Source organism: Lathyrus oleraceus, chromosome 7 (genome assembly GCF_024323335.1).
Source record: "Lathyrus oleraceus cultivar Zhongwan6 chromosome 7, CAAS_Psat_ZW6_1.0, whole genome shotgun sequence".
NCBI classification, from domain to species: domain Eukaryota; kingdom Viridiplantae; phylum Streptophyta; class Magnoliopsida; order Fabales; family Fabaceae; genus Lathyrus; species Lathyrus oleraceus.
In genome coordinates this window covers 47,447,550-47,466,760 of record NC_066585.1, presented here as the reverse complement: position 1 = coordinate 47,466,760, position 19,211 = coordinate 47,447,550, and positions in this window count along the sequence as shown.

Below are 19,211 nucleotides of genomic sequence, written 5' to 3'. Positions count from 1 at the left end.
GACAGAATACTACCTTTGATGGCCTTCTGTGACGTGTACTGAATATCATACTCTGTTAAAATCATTTGCCAACGAGCGACCCTTCCGGTGAGAGCTGGCTTCTCGAATATGTATTTCACTGGATCCATCTTAGAAATCAACAAGGTAGTATGGTTCAACATATACTGCCTCAGTCGGCGAGCAGCCCAGGCCAAAGCACAGCAAGTTTTCTCAAGCTGCGAATATTTGATTTCACAGTCGGTAAACTTTTTGCTAAGGTAGTATATGGCATGCTCTTTTCGACCAGACTCGTCATGCTGTCCCAATACACACCCCATCGAGTTCTCAGTCACTGATAGGTACATTATCAGAGGTCTCCCAGGAACTGGAGGTATAAGGATCGGAGGTTTCTGTAGATACTCTTTTATCTTCTCGAAAGCCCTTTGACAATCTTCATTCCACCTGATAGCCTGATCTTTCTTCAGCAATTTGAAAATTGGCTCACACGTGGTTGTTAGGTGAGAGATGAACCTTGCAATGTAGTTCAACCTCCCTAAGAAACTACGGACTTGCTTCTCTGTTCTTGGCTCAGGCATTTCCTGTATCGCTTTCACTTTGTCGGGATCCACCTCAATCCCTTTTCCGCTAACGATAAAACCCAGCAATTTTCCCGATCTCACCCCGAAAGTGCACTTGTTCGGGTTAAGTCTCAGTTTGAATTTCCTCAAACGCTCAAACAGTTTCTGCAAATTCAACAAATGTTCTTCTTCTGTCCGAGATTTGGCAATCATATCATCAACATAAACCTCGATTTCATGATGAATCATATCATGGAACAAAGTCACCATCACTCGCTGATATGTTGCTCCGGCATTTTTCAGACCAAATGGCATCACCTTGTAGCAGAAGGTGCCCCATGGGGTTATGAATGTTGTCTTCTCCATGTCTTCTGGTGCCATCTTGATTTGGTTATAGCCAGAAAAGCCATCCATGAAGGAGAATACTGAGAACTGAGCTGTATTATCCACCAAAACGTCGATGTGAGGTAATGGGAAATCATCTTTAGGGCTAGCTCTGTTCAGATCCCGGTAGTCGACACACATCCGTACCTTTCCATCCTTCTTAGGTACTGGGACGATGTTTGCAACCCATGGCGGATAATTGGTGACTGCTAGAAACCCTGCATCCAACTGCTTTTGCACTTCTTCCTTTATCTTGACGGCCATCTCTGGTCTTGTTCTTCTGAGCTTCTGCTTGACCGGAGGACAACCTTCTCTGAGAGGCAAGCGGTGTACCACGATGTCTGTGTCCAGCCCAGGCATGTCCTGATAAGACCAGGCGAAGATGTCAACGTATTCTTGTAGCAATTCAATCAGCCCTTTCTTCACATCATCTCTCAAAGCAGCCCCTATCTTGATTTCTCTCTTGGCGTCCTCGGTGCCGAGATTAATCACTTCAACAGACTCTTGATGCGGTTGAATGACCCTTTCTTCCTGTTTTAATAACCTGGTAAGTTCTTCAGGGAGTTCACAGTCTTCATCACCCTCTTCTTCAGCTTGAAAGATTGGATTTTCAAAGTCGAAGCGAGCCATAGCAGAACCGTTATCAATAGGATCCGGTGATGTGCATCTGCATGAGTGATGGTATGTGCTTATGAGTGTGAACAAGAAGTGAAAACTAAACAAAACATTGCCATTTTTTTTATTTTGAAAAACTGCAAAAATAGAAAGACAGGGAACGAAATATCTGAATGCAAAAATACGTCCTTTATTTATGATAAAAATGCAAGTGTCACATAGATGGGCCCTACAATGAGTCATTACGCCCTGGGCGGAACGTAAGACTTGGATATGCATGAATAAACAAAGAAAATTACTCTTCAAGAAGAGTGACTTGGATAATCTCCTCAGAAGACCAATTGTTGATGACTTCACCCGGGATCCTCGGACGCACCCAGTTGTCAATGTCACAATCACTATCCCCATCTTCTTTGTTGACTGTAGAGACTTGACCATACTGAATGATGCCAGCACTGGAGAAAGTGATCGGCCCCTGAAGTGTTGTAGAAGTCAAAACTGGCTGATACCCAATCCCGAACTTATCTTCTTTCACTGGTAATTCCAACAGACGCCCCCAACCGGGAGCAACACCTGAATCCACCACGGTCCGTGCCTGCTTAAAGGATGAGATAGAGGCACCCGCCTTAACCTCTTCCACCGGAGTTGCATCTTTGATTTGAACTGACTCAAAAGCCTGACACAGAGTCTCATGAATTTCACCTTCTACTTCTACATACTTGAACGTAGACAGGTTACTGACCAGGATGTCTTCCTCACCACAGACGGTGATAATTCGTCCGTTGACCGGAAACTTAATCTTCTGATGTAGAGTTGAAGAGACTGCCCCAGCATTATGGATCCAAGGACGACCCAGCAGGCAACTGTAGGAAGGACTGATATCCATCATGTAGGAGACAGTGTTGAAGGTTTGTGATCCAATCAGAATTGGCAATTCTACCTCTCCAAACACCGATCTCTTAGAACCATCGAAGGCTCTCACAATAAGATCTGAAGGTTTCAAGACCAAACCCTCTACTTCTAACTTCGACAGGGCTCTCTTGGGTAGCACATTGAGAGAGGAGCCTGTATCCACCAGAACATGCGATAGCACGGTGTCTCTGCATTCCATCGAGATGTGCAGAGCCTTGTTATGATTGGGTCCGGCTGGTGTTAAGTCAGAATCAGTAAAACCTAACCCGTTGCTTGTATGCACATTGGCAACGATCCCTTCTAGTTGGTTTACCGAGATCTCTTGGGGTACATAAGCACCATTAAGAACCTTCAGAAGTGCCTCCCTGTGTGCCTCCGAACACAATAGGAGTGAGAGAATGGATATCTTGGACGGAGTCTGAATCAACTGATCGACTACCTTGTAATCGCTTTTCTTTATGATTCTCAGAAGCTCGTCCACATCCTTTGCAAAAGTGGGCTCAGAACCTCCCTGGGGTGCAGAGGTACCCCCATTCACGGCTTGCTTGCCCTTGGCTTTCGCCACGGCATCAGCATTATCAGCTTGGGTAACTGGTGGTGAGAACAATCTATCACTCCTGGTGAATCGCCCGATTCCTCCAACATTATCCACCGTGGGACCGTCAAATTCAGGCTTCTGACCCTCTTCTACTTTCAGTGGCCGTTCCACCCTATGATCGTGCGTATACACGCTCCCCCCATAATGCCACGGAATGGCCCTTTCACTGGTGAAGGGTAAAGGACCAGGAGTTGTGATGGTCATAGTAGATCGTCGTACTGGTGGCACGGGTTGCGCTTCTGGCACACTGATCTGATTAGTTGGGTAGAAAATAGTGATAGTAGCAATATCACAGTCGTACTCAGAAATCTCATTCATTGAAATGCAAGCATCCGAAACATCGGAATCAAGTTCAATTACATCATCATGGTTTATAGACACAGTAGGAACAACATCTGCGAATTCATCAGTAGCATCTTCAAACCCTTCTTCCTCAACCCCTTCCACAGACTCTAGAACGGATAAATCTTCAACCTAGAGGATACCTGTGTCGAGCAAGGCATGGATACCCTGCTGTAACCTCAAACAACCTCCGCCCTGAGTAGCACAATCCAAACAATCCTTCCCACAACCGGGGAAAACGTCGGCCTTCAGCAAGCATCCTATGATATCTGACAATGGAGTCTTCAGTTTCAACACATCCTCAATGGACTTGGCTTCTCCCTCTACCAAATTAACGTTCGCACCACCATGCTGGGGCATGGGATTGTTGACGACATTCGGAGCTGGTGCAAGGTCGATGGCCTTTGAATCTATGAGGTCCTGAACTACGTGCTTAAAAGCTTTGCAGTTCTCAATATTGTGGCCAGGTGCCCCAGAGTGGAAGCTACACCTAGCGTTGGCGTCATAACCCACCAGAAGTCTACCAACAGGAGGAGCCAGAGTGCGTAATTGTACAAGTTGTAGTTGTTGAAGACTAGAAAGCAACTGGGCGTACGACATTGGAAGGGTGCCGAAACGCCGGTCCATCATCCTTTGCCTCTGTTGATAAGCGGGTCTGTTACCCGGCTGTTGCTGCTGTTGATACTGAGCTGGTTGACGTTGTGATTGTTGTTGTTGTAGTGGTGATGCAGCTGGGATGGTCACAGCCGCAACATACGGTTGCTGATGATAATTCTGAAAGTTATCCCTCCGGTTATCCCTGTTCTGATAAGAAGATATGGCATTTGCATTCCCTTCTCTCCTCTTCTGTCCCTGAATGAACGGCTTCTTCACCCCTGATGAGGATCCACCTCCACTCTGGGTCTTGTATGTCTTTAGGTAATTCTCCACCCTTTCTCCAGTAGAGACCACATCAGCAAAGTTGGATGCATTGCACCCCACCAGACGCTCCAAGTAAGGTCCGGGCAGCGTATTCATGAACATGTTGGCCATTTCCTTTTCCAACATAGGAGGATGAACACGGGAAGTTGTATCCCTCCAGCGTTGAGCATATTCCCTGAAGCACTCATTGCTTTTAAGAGACAGATTCTGAAGTTGAGTTCTGTCCGGAGCCATGTCTGTATTATACTGGTACTGCTTCACGAAAGCCTCTGCCAAATCCCTCCAGCAACGGATGTGGGCTCTGTCCAGCCTCATATACCATTCCAAGGATGCCCCAGCTAGGCTATCCTGGAAGAAGTACATAAGTAGCTTCTCGTCATCAGAGTATGCAACCATTTTACGGAAATAGGCTTGCACGTGAGTTTTGGGGCAAGAACTGCCATTGTATTTGTCGAATATCGGGACCTTGAATTTCGGTGGCACCCTCACACCTGGGACCAGCCCCAAGTCAGCAACATCTACTCCCAGAGGATTATGTCCTTACATTGCCTTCAACCTTTCTTCCAATCTCCTAAACATGGGGTCCACACCATGACCCGTACCAAAGTCTTCCTGAAGCAAGGGGAACTGATCATCCTGACCATCCTGAATGGGTTGTTGACCGGAGGTGACATGTAGGATTGGGATAGGCCCTGGTCCATTGGGTCCATTAGCCTCTCCAGCTGGAGGATCAGCCAACGTCTCCGGTTGAGTAATAGGGGGATCCCTCTGCACCAATAATCTAAGCTCCTGCTGTCCTTGAGCCACCCCTTGAACCAAATCCATGAATTGATTCATGCGAATCTTCATCTCGGCGAGCTCTGCTTGTAGGCTTTCCATTACTCTTTGTTGGTTCCTCCGAGTACCGTATCGGTGAATGCCTGAGTCAGCTATCCTGCTAGTGGGACACCAAACAAACTGAGAACACTGTGGCGGTACCTGTTATGCAAGACATGCGGATGATTATGCAAATGCAATGACATGTTTATCAATTCCAAAAGTATTCTACCCCCTTGATTCCAGTCTCACATTTGATAAACAGTGTAAAAAAAAACTAAGCCGTTGATGAGAACCAAGAAAATTCCGACTAGAATCAAGTAGAAGATATAAACCCCACAGAAATGGATAAACATGTGTTAAATGATATGAATGCAAATGATGTGATGCAACGATGTGAATACAATGCAGTGGCATGTCAATCAGGATTGCTGTATCTGCTTGAACATCTGTCAGGTTGCACTGTCTGGAGAGAAATTAAGAGCACACCAAACAAAGGTCATGGGATGGATCATGTTATCCTTAATATCAACCACCCATTTTGGTGGATTATGGTTTACACCTTATCAACACCCGAGTTTCATTGATATTAAGGATACCTGATTGGATCAACCATGAATCAAGGGTTTGTCGCAAGTCACGAGCATGGCGCTTAGGTTAAGAACCACCCAAAAGGAGTGTACTAAGGTTTAAACCTGCCAAACATGTTCTACAAAAGGTTCCCATAGTCATAATCCCATCTTTCGGATATTATCAGAGGAACGACTACTCGTATTCCAACAATATTCTCAAGAGAGACTCTTATGAGTGTAGTATCGCGTAACAATCGTGTCAAATCTTACACTTGAACGACTTTCGCACTACGTCCTACAAATAGGCCAAGATGGGTTTGGTAAACTAAGGTCCTCGGCTTCTTAGGTCTATATTGGAACAAGTAATGTCTAACCACAACTTACTTATGTTACATTATTGATCTCAACATGACCTCCACCGAGTGAATGGGCTTGCAAGTCAACTCGCTAAGGAATAACTCCACGAAAGTTGACAGGACTATGCCATTCTCCTATCTTAAGTGCACTCGAGTTCGGGTATAGAACTCATCTCACAAAGATCACCAAGCAGCCATAGCCAGCCAACAGATACAACAATGATATGTACATAATGCAATAAGGTAAAGCAGGTAAATAAATAACTGTACAAAAGCATGAACACCCAATAAACAAACAAACTACAAAAGCTATGAGGGACTCGCTTAGGGAAGATGGACCAACAAGAGGTCAACTTCTTAAAGTCCCCAGCAGAGTCGCCAGCTGTCGCAACCTGAAAAATACAGTGCGCGAAAAAAACAACCGGCGAAAGAAAAGGACAGAAGAGTCGCCACCGTGCGTTATTTATCCCAAAGGAGGGAAAGGAAACGCTCGAAGTAAACCTGAAAAAAGGAAAAGGACAAGACGGGGTCTCGCAACCAAATCTTGGGTTCGGGAGTCGGTTATGCGAAGGGAAGGTATTAGCACCCCTACGCATCTGTAGTACTCTACGGGATCCACTTGTGTAGTTCTTGTCTAAAGGGTATGGGTTTATCTAATGTGTTTATTTACTAAAAAGGTTAAGAGAAATGACTCGCGCGGATGACGCATCCACTGCATACGTATCTCATCTGAATATGAGAATCAGAGTCTTCGTAGCTCGGCTGACCGATGGGTTGGGGGTTAGTGTGCTCGCTAAGACATCGCGTCTTATGCCTACGTATCTCATTTGGAATGAGAATCAGAGCAAGCCGTAGTTCGGCTAACTACGGGGTCATGGAATGGGTTTTGGATGAACGACGTTACTACGCAATCTACCGGATGCTCGACCTTTGGAGACTTACTCACCTGTAGTAGAAGGAGTAAACGTGTGTTATGGGTTTTAGGGTTTGGGATGCGCGAGGGCAAACGGGCAGTCCTTGACGAAGGAACCGCGCTACATGTGGGGATACGAATACAAAACACAAAACATGTATCTCAAAGTAAAATGCCACCAAGGGGCTCAAACATTGCCTCCTATCGAGGTCTTCCAGCTAAGAAAGCGATAAAGCATGAGAAAGGGAAAAAATTACCACACGGATAAAGATCCGAAGCTATAGCAGTTAAAGGAGCAAGAAACCCTGAAATCTCTCCAGCTGGACCGTCAAAGGAAATCAGTCAACACGAATAATCAGAATAAAACTCCAGGGGGTATCCCACAAATAAAGTGGGAAACCACGCGAGTGTCTCCGCAAAAGCCATGTGAGCCCTCACAAAACTCGACAAAGGGTTAGAGCAACAGGATGAAATCAAGAGAAAACAATGCCATGGAAACACAAGACAGGTTAGAATAAAGAGAACAAAAGAACGAATACTGTCACGTTCGCGACTGCTTCGCCTAGCGAAGGCTTAGCGAAGCTTCGCTATAGGCTCGCCTAGCGAAGCGGCTAGCGAGGGCCTGCGGGTTTTGGATTTCTCGTTGATACCTGCACGATGTTAAAGACTCCAAACCCTATGGAATTCATCTCAGAAACGAAATTATTAAAACATTCGATGTATTGTTCATATATTTATACACAAACATAAACCCGTGGGCAACACCTGATGTTACCTCATACATTCATAATATTCAAATTCAAGGCGTAAAGTAGTAGGAACAAAGGCATACCTGATGAGAGAGATCGATCGAACGGCGCGACTGGATTTGTAAAGCTCTGTTAGGTTTGCGTGAGGCGGAGGCAAAAGAGCGTGTGAATCGGAGTGAACTCCTCAGAGCTGCCTGAAGGTTGCTGCAGAGTAATTCCTAGGTCTCCTTCTCTCAAGATCTTTCTCCAGTGTAACTCCAAGTCTCCAAGTGTCTTTTCCTCTACTGAAACTTCAGTATTTATAGACTGATTTCGTGGGTAATGGGCTTGGAATGAGGTCAGCTGAGGCCCAAATCTTTCTGATATTTTCTGAAATGCGCGCCCTTCGCCTAGCGAAGGATCTGCTCGCCTAGCGAGCATGACAGTGTTCTTCGCTAGGCGAAGCATCTGCTCGCCTAGCGAGCATGACAGCTCAGCAGCAGATTCTTGCTTCTTCAAGCTTGGCAATTTGCACGGTGAATAGCCCCCATTTGAACCTGTTTCTGATTGACATGCTGAGATGCAATATGAAATGCTAAATGACCTAAAAAGTGAATGCATGAATGAGGAGGGCAAATTTTGGGGTGTTACACATGGTACACCATTTGCCTCTCAAAGAGGATTGTCCTCCGGTCAAGCAGAAGCTCAGAAGAACAAGACCAGAGATGGCTGTCAAGATAAAGGAAGAAGTGAAAAAACAGTTGGACGCAGGGTTTCTAGCAGTCACAAATTATCCGCCATGGGTTGCAAACATCGTTCCAGTACCTAAGAAGGATGGAAAGGTACGGATGTGTATCGACTACCGGGATCTGAATAGAGCTAGCCCTAAGGATGATTTCCCATTACCTCATATCGACGTTTTGGTGGATAACACAGCTCAGTTCTCGGTATTCTCCTTCATGGATGGATTTTCTGGCTATAATCAAATTAAGATGGCACCAGAAGACATGGAGAAGACAACATTCATAACCCCATGGGGCACCTTCTGCTACAAGGTGATGCCGTTTGGTCTGAAAAATGCCGAAGCAACATATCAACGAGCGATGGTGACTTTTTTCCATGATATGATTCATCATGAAATCGAGGTTTATGTTGATGATATGATTGTCAAATCTCAGACAGAAGAAGAACATTTGGTGAATTTGCAGAAATTGTTTGAGCGTTTGAGAAAATTCAAGTTGAGGCCTAATCCGAACAAGTGTACTTTTGGGGTGAGATCTGGAAAACTACTGGGTTTTATTGTTAGTGAAAAAGGGATTGAGGTGGATCCGGCTAAAGTGAAAGCGATACAGGAAATGCCTGAGCCAAGAACAGAGAAACAAGTCTGTGGTTTCTTAGGAAGGTTGAACTACATTGAAAGGTTCATCTCTCACCTAACAGCCACGTGTGAGCCAATTTTTAAATTGTTGAGAAAAGATCAGGCCATCAGGTGGAATGATGATTGCCAAAGGGATTTCGAGAAGATAAAAGAGTATTTGCAGAATCCTCATATCCTTATGCCTCCTGTCCCAGGGAGACCGCTGATTATGTATTTGACAGTACTAGACAATTCCATGGGTTGTGTTCTCGGTCAACACGACGAGACAGGTAGGAAAGAGCATGCCATCTACTACCTGAGTAAGAAATTCACAGATTGCGAGTCGAGATACTCAATGCTTGAAAAGACATGTTGTGCACTTGCATGGGCTGCTAAGCATTTGAGACAATACATGTTGTCTCACACAACCTTACTGATCTCCAAGATGGATCCAGTCAAGTATATATTTGAGAAGCCAGCTCTCACCGGAAGGGTCGCTCGTTGGCAAATGGTACTGACAGAGTACGATATCCAGTATACATCCCAGAAAGCCATCAAGGGGAGTATTTTGTCAGACTATCTTGCTCAACAACCGGTTGAAGATTACGAGCCGATGAAGTTTGATTTTCCAGATGAAGACATCATGTTCCTCAAGATGAAAGACTGCGAAGAGCCAGTTGTTGAGGAGGGACCTGATCCAGATGAAAAGTGGACTTTGTTGTTTGATGGGGCTATCAATGCCAGAGGAAGTGGAATTAGCGCTGTCATTATTACTCCGAAAGGTGCCCACATGCCTTTCACCGCTCGTCTGACTTTTGAGTGCATAAATAATGAAGCTGAATATGAAGCATGTATCTTGGGTCTTGAGCAAGCTATTGACTTGAGAATCAAGACTTTGGACATCTTCGGAGATTCAGCTCTAGTGATCAATCAAGTGAATGGTGATTGGAACACCCTCCAGCCCAATCTGGTCCCTTACAGAGATTACACGAGAAGAATGTTATCTTTCTTCACGACAGTAAAGTTGTATCATATACCTCATGACGAAAACCAGATGGCAGATGCTCTTGCTACTCTATCCTCCATGATCAACGTGATTCGGTGGAACCACGCTCCCAGGATCGATGTGATGCGCCTCGACAGGGCCACGTATGTGTTTGCTGTTGAACTGGTAGTTGACGACAAACCCTGGTATCACGACATCAAGCGCTTTCTGAAGAATCAAGAGTACCCTGCAGGGGCATCCAACAATGATAGAAAGACTTTGAGAAGATTGGCAGGCAGTTTCTTCTTGAACAAAGATGATGTGCTGTATAAGAGGAACTTCGACATGGTTCTGCTTAGATGCGTGGATAGACACGAAGCAGACATGTTAATGCAGGAAGTTCATGAAGGCTCCTTCGGTACTCATGCCGGCGGACATGCAATGGCTAAGAAATTGTTGAGAGCGGGATATTACTGGATGACCATGGAATCTGATTGTTTCAAATATGCTTGGAAGTGTCATAAATGCCAGATTTATGCTGATAAGGTACATGTGCCGCCAAATCCTTTGAATGTGATGTCTTCGCCGTGGCCTTTTGCTATGTGGGGCATCGATATGATTGGAAAGATTGAGCCGACCGCCTCCAATGGGCATCGCTTCATCCTTGTTGCCATTGACTATTTCACCAAGTGGGTCGAAGCAGCATCGTTCGCGAATGTCACCAGACATGTGGTTGCCCGTTTCATCAAGAAAGAAATCATTTGTCGCTATGGGAATCCCGAAAGAATCATTACTGATAATGGTTCTAATCTCAACAACAAAATGATGAAGGAGTTGTGCCAGAACTTCAACATTCAGCATCACAATTCTTCCTCTTACCGCCCTAAGATGAACGGTGATGTTGAGGCGGCAAATAAGAACATAAAGAAGATTGTGCAGAAGATGGTCGTTACGTACAGAGATTGGCATGAGATGCTACCCTTCGCCTTGCATGGGTATCGTACTTCAGTACGTACATCGACCGGGGCAACCCCTTACTCCCTTGTGTATGGTATGGAAGCAGTCCTACCTGTTGAAGTGGAGATTCCTTCTCTAAGAGTCCTGTTGGATGTCAAGTTAGACGAAGCTGAATGGGTTCGGACAAGGTTCAATGAGTTGAGTCTTATCGAAGAGAAGCGAATGGCAGCCATTTGTCATGGGCAGTTGTATCAGATTCAGATGAAGAGAGTCTTTGATCAGAAAGTGCATCCTCGATGTTTCCTAGTCGGAGATTTAGTGTTGAAAAGGATCCTTCCTCCTCAGACAGATCACAGGGGCAAGTGGACTCCTAACTACGATGGACCGTATATTGTCACCAAGGTTTTTGATGGTGGGGCCTTAATGCTTGCAACGATGGATGGTGAAAACTTCACTTCCCCTGTGAACTCAGAAGCAGTTAAAAAAATACTTCGCATAAAATAGACCCGCTGGACAGTAAAAAGAATAGTCCAGGCAAAAAATGGGCATCCCGACGAACCAAGAAAATGAAAAGGTTCGGGCAAAAATTAGGGATTAAAAATGAAAAGATCGTACACCCGGTAAGTTGAAAACCTAAAAAGGCAACTTAGGCAAAAATGGGTATCCCGGTGGATTGAAAACCCGAAAAGGGCGATCCAGGCAAAAGTTAGGGATTAAACGAATGACTGCGTTCTGAGTAGTTCTGAATCTCATCTCGTGTCAATGACTGGAAACTTTTGAAGGATAGGAAATAGTCCAATCACTCTTTTCATAAAGTTGATCATCTGGAGGATCTTGAAGACGAGCAAGTCATAGCAGAATTGGAACCCAATAGGAATCCATTTCACATTGCCATTAGATTAATTTCTGTTTTTATCTTTTGTGCGATTACCTCTTTCCAGGGATTGCTTCCTGATGTAAATGCCTATTCAGAGGCCATTCAATCAATATCTCTATTTTCATTTTCATTTTACTATTTTGTTTGCAAAAATGACGTCCGAATTTTTGATAAACATTGCATCATGAAACATAAGAGCTTTACAGGTACATGCTTAATAAACATTTAAAATTGCTGTAAATGTCAAGTGCTTTAGATTGTCTATTCATAACAGGTACCCTCGGGGCATTTTCTTAAGGTTCCCAGCCGATGATCGCGAATGTTTTCCCCCAACAGTCGAAGTTGGTATCTTATCCCTGTAGAGCTGATCAGAGCATCGGATTCTTCGATCCTTAGCAGGCTTTCACTGTTGTACCTCCCCCAAGCGGTTGTTTCAGAATATACACTCCCCAGTAGAGTTGACGGTGTCGAAATATATATCCCCAGCGGAGTTGACAGTGCCAGACTGTATCTTCCCAGCAGAAGCGGCTGCTCCTCAGGGTTCGATGCCAGATCGATGATCTCGACGCCAGATCCATGGTCTCTTTCCTTGAAGCAGAATCTTGGTACCGTATCGGTGTTTGCTTCCCCTACTAAGTCGTCTCTCTTGCAGATTATGGTTGCCAGAACCACTATCGCTTTCCCCAACAGCAGGTTTTCAGTGTCGTTCTCTCCCCAGTCAGAGTCTCGGTATTTCGTCATTGCTAGAACATCGTGTGGCGGGTCATTCCCCCACAGAGTTCTTTGCGCTGTGCATCTCCAACAGCCTTGCCAGGGTCCAGAAGATGGTGATCATTTCCCCATCAGATTCCCTTGCCTTGGCTTGGCATTCTACCCAGCATTTCGTATCCCTGCATGTAGAATCATATTGCATTGCATCCTCCCAAATCGTGTAGCATTTCCATTTTCATGGAGCATTACGCCATTGAAAAATTCAAACATACGCATGTAAGCATAAAACATTCTCGGTATCCCAAGTGATAAGCCAGAAGTTGTTTCCAGTACTCAGACTGAAGATTGTTCATGACTTACCTTTATTATCCCCAGCAAGTGTCATTGGCCCATGCGCCGCCTCTATTATCTTTCCCTATTTCTGCCGATGCTGACAGGCATGAAATTTTCCGGTATTCAGACCGAAGTGGCATTCAGGCCAGTTTCCGGTATTCAGACCGAAGTGGCATTCAGGCCAATTTTCCAATGTTCAGATAGAAGAAGTTTCCGAAATTCAGGTCGATGCAACTTGTGGCATTCAGGCCAGTTTCCGGTATTCAGACCGAAGTGGCGTTCAGGCCAGTTTTCCGATGTTCAGATCGAAGAAGTTTCCGACATTCAGGTCGATGCAACTTGTGGCATTCAGGCCAGTTTTCGGTATTCAGACCGAAGTGGCATTCAGGCCAGTTTCTGGTATTCAGACCGAAGCGGCGTTCAGGCCAGTTTTCCGATGTTCAGATCGAAAAAGTTTCTGACGTTCAGGTCGATGCAACTTGTGGCATTCAGGCCAATTTTCCGATATTCAGATCGAAGTGGCATTCAGGCCAATTTTCCGATATTCAGATCGAAGAAGTTTCCGACATTCAGGTCGACGCAACTTGTGGCATTCAGGCCAGCCTCTCGGTGTTCAGACCGATATTAATAATCTCATATCTTCCAATGTTCAGATCAAAGTCATTTCCAGTATTCAGACTGATGAGTGGCATTCAGGCCACGGTTATTTCTATGTTACCATTTATTTTGGTATCCAGGTTAACATTCTTTTTCGGTATTCAGACTGACTCTCACCGTACCAGACGGATTCTTCTTTCAAGACCACCTCTTTGCCGATTCTGACAGGCATTGTTACTTCACTTCACTTCAGTGCAAATTTTCGGGCTTTTATCGTATTCAATCCCTTGATACCTCGAAAGTGCGAAAGTCGCTGCTATCTTCTTTTCGGGTCTCCAGTTGATTGAATAGGGGCAGCTGTAATACCTTAAAATTTGCCTCCCTCATGCATGCGTTCATTTTTAGGTCATTTAACATTTCATATTGCATTTCATCATGTCAATTGGAATTAGATCCAAGAAACTTGAATATCATCCAAGACACTTTGTGGGTCCTATCTGGGTGATCAGTCAACACAAGGGAATGGCTTGAGATACTTCCAACATGTTCAAATGGGGTCTATTCATCAGTCAAAACGTTAATCTTGAAGGAGCAAAAGTTTGTTCATGATCTGTCATGCTCGTTAGGCGAAGCCCACGCGTTGCGGAAAAAAAAATATAACAGAAAAATCTTGGACTTGGACCTCTCTCTTTTGAGCCCACAAAGTCACAAAAATCAGGTTCCTTCGTCTAGGACTTCCTTTTTTGCATGAGCATCCCTAAAACACCCCAACTCATTGATTTTTCTTCTCCTAAGAACACATTTACTCCTTCTACTACAGGCAAGTAAGTCTCCAAAGGTCGAGCATCCGGTAGATTGCGTAGTAACGTCGTTCACCCCAAAACACAACCCTTACCCCCCGTAGTTAGCCGAACTACGACTTGCTCTGATTCTCATTCCAGATGAGTTACGTAGGCATAAGACGCGATGTCTTAGCGAGCACACTCCTCTTTAACCCCTAGGTAGCCGAGCTACGAAGACTCTGATTCTCATATTCAGATGAGATACGTATGCAGTGGATGCGACATCCGTGCGAGTCATTTTCTTTTGACCCCCCTTTTAGTAAATAGTACATTAGATAAACCTACACCCTTTAGACAAGAACAACAAAAGTGGATCCCGTAGAGTACTACGGATGCGTAGGGGTGCTAATACCTTCCCTTCGCATAATCGACTCCCGAACCCAAGATTTGGTTGCGAGACCTTGTCTTTTCCTTTCCTCTTTTCAGGTTTACTTTGAGCGTTTCCTTTCCCTCCTTTGGGATAAATAACGCACGGTGGCGACTCTTCTGTCATCTCTTTTCTCGCCGGTTGTTTTTTTCGCATTTCTTTTTCAGGCTGCGACACTTGGAACCCTAATGCCATGCAAGAAAAACGCAGCCATGCAGTGAATTTTTCAAAACTTCCACTCAAGATTACAACCACCATAGGGCACCAAATGAGATGAAATAAAAACCAAAATTCAAGTAAAAAATGTGTAGATTAACATGGTATCTTATTTTAGTAAAAATAATGGCTTAATCATGGAGAAAAGTTGACCACAAGAGGTCAACATGGGCACGGCATAATGGAAAAAAATTCAGCATGCATAAATTAATAACAAGAACACAAGCATGTGATGACTAGCATGGTAATGATGAAACAAACATGAGCATGGTAAGCAAGCATAGATATATCAAAACATGGTCATGGAAGAGATGATTACCTAGTGGAAAATAGAAGTGGAATGGAATCTGATATGTGATGAAACTTTGCCTCCTTGCCACGAAATTCCAATGCCTTTTAGGTTTAGGGTTTCATGCTTTTAAATATGGTAAAACAAATGTTCTAATGGGCCTTGAAATCCATGTTTTATCCATAAGCAACATAATGTAAAGTGAGGTGTATTACGTTTGTGTTATTTTGGGCCAAACTTAAGTGAGTGGATGTCCAATGCATGGCCAAATGAGGTAAAAATATGGGCCGGTTTGTGCTGCATGGCTTGGCAAGCAAGAAATTCATTTCAAAGTGATGACTTTTTGGCCATGTAACTTAATGAGCAAGCTACCAAATGATGAACTAATGCAAACAGTAGCAAGATATCATGGAGCTTAGCATCTTTCATGTTGAGCACAAGTTGAAATGATGAATGGAAGGATGTGAAAAATGGGCCTCAAGTTCAGGTTTCATCATGCAAAACTGGTTAGGCCAGTTTGGCCTAAATGCTGCCTAGAAAATCAAGTCATGATGTCCACTTTAGGTGAATGTATCTCTCAAACTATGGATTCAAATGAGATGATTCTAAAAGGATGTGAAAGAGGACATGGCAAGGTATAATTGTTGTGAAGAAAACATTTTCAAATGATGCCTTGAAGTGTAAGAAAACTGGCCAAGAAGTCTTGACAAACTTTGAAGATTTTTGGACTTAGAAATTTTTCTAAGTGTCCTAAAAAAATGTCTCATTTTGACTAAGCATAACTTTCTCAATTTTAATCCAAATGGAGCAAACTTTATATCTCTAGAAAGCTTGGAACAAAAGGAACAACTTTCATGTTGGAGAAATTTTCAAATGGAGCTTTTGTCTTGATGGAAAATGGGCTTAAAGTGAGTGCAACAATCATGAAAACTTGCCCTAAATGGAAAGTCAATCATTTCCGAATTAAGTAACTTTTCCAATTCCTGATTAAATGATGAATCCATGATCCAACCTTGATAAAATTTCACATGTAGGCTCCCCTAGGCATGAATTTTGAGATTCCACTCTCAAAAAGTCAGGAGTTGACTTTTCTGGCCCCACAGTTGACTTTTCCAAAACTGTCTGATTCCCGATTCCAGTGATCAATTGAAGCACTTCTGGCTCAAATAAAGAGCTGATTTTTTGTATGTAGACCCTTGTGGACATATGGAGGACCATGGAAAAGGGTTTCACCCAAAGAATCAGAAATAAACTGACTTTATACCAAACCCTAGTTTTAGGGCAAAACTGATCAGGAACTGATTGCACTGATTGCCAATGGATCTTTCTGAGATAATTGTGAGTCTTCCTAGGACAAGATACCTCTCTAATCATGACATAGATGAGATCCTCTACTTCCAACCAAACATTGTCTGTTGCAGGTAGCCATGAAACCCTAATTTCTGATTAAATCCAAATGAACACTCTGATAGCTCTGAATCCTTCACTGATGAACTGAGGACCATAATAAGATACTTGGAGACCCCTGAGACTCTTGAGACTTGTATCTATAGAAAATGAAGTCCAATTCTCAATCTTGCTTTGTGTGGGCTCCTTTTGTTAAGGAGTGATCAATCAAAACCTGATTTCCAAGTCACTAATGCAGTATGCAATGAGTATGACCTAGTATGATGCTAATGAAGTGTAACACAAAATCCCATGCTTCCAAGAAAAATGAAGGGTAAATTTTGGGGTATTACACACACCATTGTGTTATGTGACGTGTCCTTGCGTAACAACTCGTGTGTGACGCTATTGTGTTATGTGACGCGTCCTTGCGTGACGCCTTTTCATACGTTACTTAATGCGATAAATGCGTGCCGGTTTTGATTATTATATGCGCGTTGTTTTTCCTATCATTTTGTTGCTTGTTGGTATGTGACATTGCATTTCATACGATATGTGACGTTCAGCTACTCCCTCGCGCTAGAACTTGCGACCTCGCTTTGGAACTTGCGACCTCCCGTTAGAACTTGCGACCTTGCATTAGAACTCGCGACCTTGCGTTATAATTTGGGCGTTAACTTTCGTGGTGTTACAATTTGCATATTCGCGTTAGAATTCATACATTAACTTAATTTGCATCTTCACATTTTAATTTTTGCGTACGATAACTCAGTTTGTGCATTAACTTACTTTTCATCAAGCTTATTTTCACAATCAAATTGACTATTTTCGAATGTCTTAAATCTTGTTCTCATTTTATTCCAATATTTTCACTTTTTATATAATCATGTTATTATTATAATTATCATCCCATTTTAATTCCGTATATCCATCTACACATCATTGTTATTTCTCCATTTTTATATCAATTATGATTTTCCTTTTATCTCATTTATAAAAAATATATAATAAAATAAAATATGTCTTTTTATGCTAAACAAATAGTTCATTTCTTGTTAATATTAGTACTTTTTATCTCACCTCTTAAAAAAAACATATGTTGTCTTTTATATATTCTATCATTTTATCTTTTTATTTTGTTTTTTATATATGATCTTTTTCTAATAATAATAATATGAAATTGCATCCAAAACTGGGTTTCCTTGTTGCGGCAGTTTGTATCAGTGAAGGGAAAACTAATCACCTCTAGTAGGAATTAAGATGCATATGTGAAAATTAAGAAAATTTGCATTAGTTACTATTAACCAATCCGTTGCATCAAGAATAAACAAAGTTGCATCCAAAGGCGCCCATTTCCCTTTCCCATCTTTTCTTTTAATTGCAATTTATTATTTAGTATACTTTTTATTTATTATTAGAGCATCTCCAACCGTGAATCCATTTTTGGGTTTTTTGTGGGATCTATTAAATCACGTCAGCTTGAAGTAACTCAACTACTTTTTCACTCCACTTTGAAGAATTCAGATTGGATCTCACAATTTTATTTTATATATTAATATTTTATTTATATTAAATTTTATTTTAATTAAAATAATAATTTTAGTGTTTTAAATTAAATTTGATATAAAATAAAGAAAATTTAAATTAAACTTATAATTTAAAATGATAATTAAAATTAATCTCAAATACATGATATATAATTAAAAACAATAAAAATAAATAACATCACGTAATTTAACATTTAATTTTCATTAGCATTTATTTTAAATTTTATTATTATTTTATTTAATTAACTTTTCATTATATTATTATTTTAATCAACCAACGGTTGCTTGCCTTTAAAACGTTTGACATGCTGTCAAACTTCATCCAGCATAAAATTGAAAAATGCTGCCTTTTCATTGCCCGGCTGGAGTTCCAAGGTGAAGAACCAACCGTTGGAGTTGGTCTTATACTCCCTCCGTTTTTTATTATAAGTCGCTTTTGACTTTTTATACATATTAAAAAATATAATAATTATGGTATGAAAAAAATAAATTAGGAAGGATTTTACAAAATTATCTTTCATTAATACTATTGGAAAGATAAATTAACATAATTGAAAGAGAGAGAATAATAAATATTTAAGGGTATAATAGGAAAAATAACATTAATGATTCATTGATATTATAAAACGACATATATTGTGGTACAAAATATTTTTCTAAAGTGATATATAATAAAGAACGGAGGTAGTAATGTTTAACGATTAACTAAAATCTATTCTTATTAATTAATTAACTTACTTAAATTTAATTATTTTAAATTTATAATAGAGTTAATATTTTCAATTGATTAATTAGATTAAATAATTTTAAATAATTTAATTAATTAATTTGAATGAATATTAGTTAGTATGAATTGTTTACATCTTCATCATAAACCTTTCATGATCATGCACATGTTTTAAAATTATACTTACATTATTATTATTATTATTATTATTATTATTATTATTATTATTATTATTATTATTTTGCTTATCTGATTAACTAACTTAATTTCAAATGAATGATTAGTGATAGTAATGAATAATTTCTA